The sequence below is a fragment of the Alexandromys fortis genome, unplaced genomic scaffold (assembly GCF_014885135.2).
Source record: "Alexandromys fortis isolate MF-2015 unplaced genomic scaffold, M_Fortis_MF-2015_v1.1 scaffold_3, whole genome shotgun sequence".
NCBI classification, from domain to species: domain Eukaryota; kingdom Metazoa; phylum Chordata; class Mammalia; order Rodentia; family Cricetidae; genus Alexandromys; species Alexandromys fortis.
Genome location: NW_026067909.1, coordinates 26,454,541 through 26,462,973, shown reverse-complemented (window position 1 = coordinate 26,462,973; position 8,433 = coordinate 26,454,541).

The following is an 8,433-nucleotide window of genomic DNA, read 5'->3' as shown; positions in this document are numbered from 1 at the left end:
ATAGACAATGGAATTAGGAGAAACCTGCTTATTATATTTTTTTCCTATCAGAAAATACCTCTTATTATGCACCAAACATTATATAAAACTAGTCATACCCCAGAATTACTGTATCTTGATGCCAATGATCTCTGGGATAGGAGGTTGTTTTTATTGTCTCTCAATAAATCTTATTTCTTCTGTTTTTGTTTCTGTGATATTTTAACATATAGTCCTTTTTTTTTGGAGAAAAAAAAACTTGGAGAAAATAGAGCTTGTTTCAAGGCCCTGAGTTTTTGCCAGTGTAACTTTGCTTCGAAGTCTATTTGAGTATCGCATTCCCACGTATCCTGTCTAAAGTTGAAGTAGGACGTGTTCTGTGTGGAGTGCATAGGCCCTGCATTTTATTTACGTTTGTAATTCCTTATTCCGTGGTTGGTGAAGCAGGTGCCTCAAGAGAGAAATGAGAGGTAAAAGTGGCTGAGGTCACCAAAGGTGTCAGGTAGGAGGGGGACAAACACCAAGAAAGAATTGGGGCTCTGAGCAGGGGTATGGAGGCAGGAGGGCCAGGAGTTCAAGGTCATCCTGAGTTGCAGAGCAAGTTTGAGAACCTGTGGGCTACATGAGGCCCTGTTTTAAAGAAGCAAAAAGAAAAAAGGGTGGGGTGGGGACTTGAGAGCTGAGATGGAGAGTGGACCCAGCACCTGACAAAGGTGATGTACAACCACCTGTAACTTCAGAGCCAGGGCATCTCATACCTTCGAGACGGTGGAGTTATGCTCCTCTTTTGTTGGGAAGGGATACCGCTTTTCGCCCCAAACTCTTGCTCAATGTTCTTGGTGGACAACAGTACAGATAGAAATCCTCAATGAGGTATGAACAACCTGAGCTGAGGACACATTACAAAGAGCACATACTAACTCAGTCGGTTTTATTTCAGGGATGAAAAGGCAGTTCAGTACACATGAATGAATATGACTGAATTAAAGCACTTAGGTAGGGCCAGGGATCTTCCCATGAAATGTTCCTCTTCTTGCTCTCTGAGAAGAGCAGGCTTATAAAGCGGGTGTGTTCTGTTCTTGTTTTGTCTGTCTGATATGGATGGAAAGGGTTTCCAAATAGCATTTAATGAGCTCCTTTATCTTCAGGACCTGTTTGTACAAGGGTGCTTGCTCTCTTTAAAATGTATTTTCATTTTAAATGTGTGTGTGTGTGTGCGCGTGCACATGCATGTGCATGTGCGCACACATGTACATGTGCAGGAATGTGTACATGTCTGAAGGCATCTTCAGCAGTCAGAGGTGACAGGTCCCTCTGAGCTGGAGTTATTGTCACTTGTGAGATGCCTGATATAGGTGCTGGGCACCAAACTCAGATACCTTATAAGAAGAGAATGGTCTTTTCCTCTCTACCTCTCCATACCCCTCCCCCCTTGGAGGGGTACTAGGATATGGGGCTTGGGGTCATCCTGATAATTGTCCTATTGTGGATTGGCTCTGGCAGATGGTTTGCCTAGAGCTATTTGTTTGCTGCTGTTTTTTTTTTTTCTCTGTTGACATTTCTTACCTGGCACCTGCCAATTTCTATCCCATTAATTTTAATATGGAGGAAATAAATTTAGTGTTTAAAATGCTTATTATATTGCCTGACTAAAACATGAGCATTTTTATTTCTATGAGGTATTTAAACTGCATTGTGAGCTGTGGTTATTGGGACATGGTTCTGGGTGGGTCTCTTGAATATCTGCACACTTGCAAGTAATGTGTTAATAGTATTTTGTTCTACATTATCTCATCAGATACTAGGAACAACTATGAGAAATAAAGACAGGGTCTACTTCTGTGGTGTAGGATAGGTCTAATTTAGGGACAGTGAAGAACTTGTCTCACACTAAAGCCAAGGTTCATCCATCACCTTCTGTGATTATGAAATATTTGGAGTATTTGAACTTGGGGTTATAAACCCAATTGTACTGGTACACACTGGCCCTATGTCGTTGTCTTGTGGGAATCACAGCTCCAGGAACCAGAAGGACTCTGACATCCTCAACACTGTCCCTCCTGCAAAGAGCAACAGTAGGCTCTGTCTGACCTGAATGTCTTCTGCCTTCAGCTAGCTTCTGTGAGATCAAGTGGAATCGGTGTTCCTCAGAATTCTCGATAGCAACTTACAATATGAAGCGTTTTCAGGTAGAATGAATCAGGGTGAGAATTACCTGGCTTTGACATTCCTATGTAGAAATGCATTTTAGTAAATAAAAACCACGGCAGGCTGCTCTAAAGCAGCGTCGACTTTGCTCCCACATTCTATAAACAGCCACTCTGTGCACACCATGTAAATGCCGGGTCAGTAATGAGCTATGCCACAACTCCATGAAACCCAGCCGAGGCGGCAAACAGGAGGTTCCTGCTTCTATTCCAGCCTGGCTTCCTAGAAAGTAAAATTATGCATGTGTATTTATTACTGTATTGTGGTACATTCAATACATAACATATAGAGAGTGTATATCCAGTCTATTTTATCAATGGATTTATCTATCTATCTATCTATCTATCTATCTATCTATCTATCTATCTATCATCGATTTATGTTAAAACAATCTTTTTTCATTTTCTCAATCCCAATTCCCTCTCACTCTCCTCCTCCAGCTCCCCCACTTTTCCCCCACCCACCCCCCATCCACTCCTCAGAGAGGGTAAAGCTTCCTATGGGGAGTCAACAAAGTCTGTCATAACATGTTGAGGCAAGGTAAAGGCCTTCCCCCCTATATTTAGGCTGAACAAGGTATCCCTCTATAGAGAGAGGGCTCCAAAAAGCCAGTTCAAGCACTAGGGATAAATTCTCAGCCCACTGCCTGTGGTCCCACAGACTGCCTAAGACACACACTGTCACCTGTAAATGGAGACTACTCTCGTTTCCTAACCGCTCAAACTAGTAAGGTTCCAGAGCGTCTGTCTCCTTTGGCAGATACACGACGTCTCTCTGACTCCACCTACTCTCTCTCTATATCCTTTGCAGCCTGGCTATATTCTGCCCTGCCATAGTCCAAAGCAGCTTCTTTACTAACCAATGGTAATAAAACACTTACAGCATACCAGAGGGGAATCCAACATCAGTCACTTACATCAAGAGGGCCTACTTCAGTCCTATTCAGGTTCCCTTGCTGTCAGCCCAATCCCAGAGAACCTAGACAACAATGAGGACCCTAAGAGAGACAGACATACATGGATCTAATCTACATGGGAAGTAGAAAAATCTCCTGAATAAATTGGTAGCATGGGGACCATGGGAGAGAGCAAAAAGGGAAGGGAGAGGAAGGGAGGGGAGTGGAGAAAATATAGAGCTCAATTAAAACAACAAAAAAGGAGAAAACAACACAGTGATAAACACGGGCACAGATTATCGCTGAGGTGTATTCCGAGGTAGAATCTTTTGGGGACATACACAGACGTGGCATATTGTATGGCGGTTCTAGCTGATTTTTTGAGGAAACACTATACCGATTCCATAGTAGCTGCACTTGCCTGCATGCCCACCAGAATGTTTAGGATGCCTTTTGAAAATAATTCTTAAAGGGCAGCCTTTAAGCCTTCATTTAACAACCCCCCAAGGACAGAGCAGTGCGCATGATCTTTGCTCTTGTGGACTTTGACGTTCAGGTAATTGGGCTAAGGGTAGCCATGAAGAAACATTTAGGAAAACAAGTCTTTCCTGATCCCCAAGCTGACAATGCCTACCTGTCATCCAGAGGCCGGCAAGCAGTGTGCTCTGAACACGCAGCTCTTCCCGTGGATACGTTGTTGCCAGGCAAGCTCTGGGTCAAACACAGTAAACGAAGACGAATGCAGGTTTTTGAGGAAGGCTTTTCCCTGGGGCACGTGCAGCGTCCTGAGCTCAGAGAGAGGACAGGGTGGACTGTGAGGCCACAGGGCAGAGTCTCCGTTCAAACCTCAGGGTCTAGCTCAGGCAGGATGGTCACAGCTCCAGCTAACTATGGATTGGTCTGTTGGAAACATCAGCGAAGGGGAGTAAGTCATAAGACAGCGTAAGTCATATTAGTATTCCCTGTGGCTGCTCATATTCCCGTTGTGGTTTAGGCAGAAGAGAAACCTAGCGAGCTTTATCAGGAGGTGTGTGGTTCATCAGGTTGGTTAGCACACCCTCCCCCGAGGCCAGAGACAGACATCCTTTGCTAGAGTACGGAGGTTTCCCATGCATTGCCCATTACCCCCACAGCTCATTCAGTTCCCCTGCCCCCAAGGACCAACCTGGAAAGGCTGCATCGTAAGTTCTGCTCTTCCACAGCAGATGCCTTGTTTATTTCCTGTGTGTCCAGGGTCCCCTGCACACAGCATGGAAGCAATTGCACCCCGAGGCGGGTGCCAGGCACCTGGAAATCAGGCTGTTCCAGAGTTCCCCGCGATCCATCACGCTGCATCGGAGGTGGGAAATAATTGGCTTCCTCCGTTGTTTTTGATTCCTGTTAATCATCCTCTGCAAGGTGAAGTTATTTATCTGAACGGTGCAGGTAGAAGACTAGTTGAAAGAGAGATTCCCCTGCTTTGAAACCGCAGTGCCCAGAACAGGAGTCTCAGGAGATGGAGCTGAGACGCAGAATGCCCGGAGCGGGAGGGATTAATTAAAACACATTGCTAGATGGAAAGTGAGAGGTGTTTGTAAACAAGGTCGTGATTTCCTTTCTTCTCTCTCTATTTTAAAAAGTAACTATTAGCAAGGAACAAAGCAGATAGGCCACCTGAAGAATTTACTTCAAGCCACACTCTAGATAGGCCTGGCGGAAGCAGTCTCTGTCATGGGGAAAAGGGCACTTGGTTAAAATATCATGGGTGAATTTGGGTATATTTTTAAGGTGAACCTGTGATTTTAAAGATGGACTGGCAGAGGTATTCATGCCAAGAGGGAGGATAGTGCTCTCTCAGACCCAGCGCCTCTTGCTTGCTTGCTTGCTTTACTTAAGACACAAATGGCTAGCTGCAAGAAACGATCTGGCCACCATGCCACTTCATGACTGTCCAGTGTCCTTTGTATTTAGCCTTGCAAAAACTGTTTTGATTTGCAGGTGTTTAAGTAATTGTGATGACTGAGTGGGGCCATGTTGGTTAGACAGATGGCAGAGCAGAGCCTCTGTCCTGATGGACATGTCGTCAGGTCTGGGGCACACCATCCTTTTCCTTTTCTCAGCTTTCATCTCTCCCAGCCCTTACATTTCTTTAAAAATTGGCTAGTATGATTTCAATTATTATTATGATTGTTGTCGTTGTGTGTGTATGGTATGTGTGCTTGTGTGTGTTATGTGTACGTGTGTGTGTGTATGTTATGTGTGTGTGCACGCATGTGTGTGTATGGTATGTGCATGTGTATGCATGTGTGCGTGTGTGTACTGGCACATGAATGTCATTGTTATAAGTATGGAGACCAGAGATCAACTTTCAGGAATCAGTTCTTTCCATCTAACATGGATTCCTGGGCTTATTCAGGTCTTCAGGTTTGTGGGTCAAACACTTTTACTTGCTGAAATATCTTACCAGCCCCTTAAAACCTTTTAAAACTTTTTACCATTTTTTTCCTTTGAAAAGGTAATGAATGCACATATCAGTTCTCTCTCTCTCTCTCTTTCTCTCTTACACACACACACACACACACACACACACACACACACACGTCCAAGGAGGTGAACAGCAGAAAGGCAAACCCCACACTCACTCACTTTTGAATCCCTGTGTCTTGTGTGAAGAAGGGCCCAAGTACTTCTCTGAAATAAAATTATTAGCAAAAAAGTCATTATACAAAGTTTCGTGAAGACATTTTAACTCAAGTCCATCATGTACTTAGACTTCGTTCTTCTCCCATCACCTTTCCACCCCCCCCCCACATATATACACCACACGTATCTAAATCTGGATTCTGCACGAGAGAGTGTTCAGGGGAGCATGTTCTAGCTGTCTTCCTAAGAGCGTTAGTCGAGTTTTCTCCTTGCTGTGACTAGTTACTGAACAGAAACATCAGGCAGAAGTGTTGGTCCTGGCTTCAGTGGATCAGGTATAGACCACGGGGAGCAGTGCACAGGGGTGGGAGTCTGTGGCGGGCTTCTCACCCCTTGCCAGTGACAGGAGCGCGGGTGTTACAGTCTCGACCCACCCACTCCCCTCACAGGACCCACGACTCTCAAGGTAGTGCCACCAGCTTGGGATGAAGTGCTCAGACACAGCACCTGTTGGGCGACATTTCAGATTCAACCTGTAACATTGAGCCGGCTCATTGTGCTTCAGACAATGCTTTGGGGTCCGTTATTTGTTCAGCAGATGTTATGATTACGTTCTTTTTAGTGGCTAAGCAAAACCCCCACAGTGTGTATTTATCACATTTTTGTCATTGTTTTGCTGAAGGATATGTAGGCTGATTCCATATCTTGGTGGCAGTGGATGGCGACACACGGAGCACAGTGTGTATCTATGGCGTTCTGACTGTGATAGGTTGATCAACTAGTCTGGAATCACCTGGGAGCTGGCGATGCCTTTGGTGGGTTATAGTCATGCATAATCACATTTCTCCTTTTTCTTTCCTCTCTTCAAACCCTTCCACACTCACCTTTCTGCTCTCTTTCAAATTCATGGGCTCTTTTCCATTTATTGTTATTGCAAGCATGTGTATATGTATGCACATATATATGCCTGAGTATAACATGCTCCGTCTGTATCATGTTACTTGTACACATGTTTCCAGGGCTACTCATTTGGTATTGGATAACAAATTAGTACTTAATTGGACTTCTCTAATCTATTTTTTTAAAGATTTTTATATTAACAGTGGTGAACACGAATCATTTGGTTGATAACTAATTGAATCATTTGCTTGATAAAGTATTGCCTTATTATATCAGGGAAATGAGACACGAAGGATTTGTTTGCTTATTTATTATTAGTTTTGAGGTAGAGTTTTGTGTAACTTACTATACCACCCAGGATGGCCCCAGGCAATCCTCCTGACTCAGTTTCTCCAGGCGTGGAATTAGCGCTATAGTTCAGATACACTTCCAGGCATGCATTGTGTAGATCACAGTTCACCCTGGAGAGGGGAAGGATGAGTTCTGTGCAGTAGACACGGTTGCTTAATCTAATTTCGTCATGACAAAACTCCCATGCTCTTATGACTGAGACCCTGGGAAACTGAGAGGCTGGGACTATGGGAGAAACCCTGTCATTTGGTCTCCCCTCAGGTGACAGTTGACTTTTGGGTGATTGGGTCTTGGGGAGCTAGTGACCAGGCTCAGGTGAGGACAATGTTATTCCTCCTGGGCTCCTTCATCACAGAGGGAGACTTTGAAGCACAGGGTGGGTGGTGGCGGGGGGGGGGGGTGACGGCACTAAACCCAGTGCTGGAGATACCCATGTGAGTCTCTACCTGGCCTGGTGCCCAGCTCACAGTGTGTGTCCCCGGAGACTCCACGAGATGGAAGGCTGTGGTCGTGGGTGATCAGGAGCAGAGTTCTAGCACGGCTGGGGCCAGCCACTGTATGGCTGTCTGGGACTTAGATTCCCCATCTGGAAAACCAAGATTTCATATTCATTCCATAGTCTTTGGCCTGTCGAGGGCGTTCTGAGAGCTGGAGACCTTTCTGTCTGTGGAGGTGGTGGTGGCAAGCCTGGCTTTTTAGACATGCATAGCTCTAGACCAGATTCTTAGAACATTGGTTTCTCCAACAAAGTTTCCGCTTGAAGAAAACACTAGATCTGCAAAGTGTGTAATAGCCACAGATGTGGCTTAGCTATTCCAGGACAAAGCCTGGGTCTGTGCTCTCTCACGTGCAGGAAGACATAGACGCACACCTTCCTGCCCCGGGTTACATCATCTTCAGGGAAGAGAAACACTGGGCTGCCTTGCTCTAGTGTGTCTTACAAATATTCGTGTTTAAACAGGGCTGGGAGAAGTACGGCTGGAAAACAGGTTTAGACACTGCCTTCTCGTCTACAGCTTGCTCTTTCTCCTGAGATATAGCAGTGCTTCCCAGTTTGTGAAACGCAGAAAAGAGTGTTGTTTCGTAGAGAATATATGTTAGAATAACACCCCCGATCGCAGGGGCAGGGCAACAAATCACCTGCATCTGATGGGAACCATTCCCTCTCCCTGTCACGCTGTTGCAAAGGCATTAAAAATAAGCATTTTAATAAAGAAAACAACATTAAATTCCAGCAGGCTAGACCATTACTTCTAATGAGAATCCTCGGAATGAAGAACCAAAGCTTAATTGGTTAAAAAAAAGATTAATAGTTAATTATTTGCTCAGGAACAAAAATGATTAAAATAAAAATCACCTGTGATTGCTCATAAGGGCAGGGATCCAAGGAAAGGGGCCTCTGCGAGGTGGCTGCCTTTCACAACTCAGAGCCAAGACACTGAGGCCTAGCTCCGCCCTTTGGTCAGATGATGGACAGC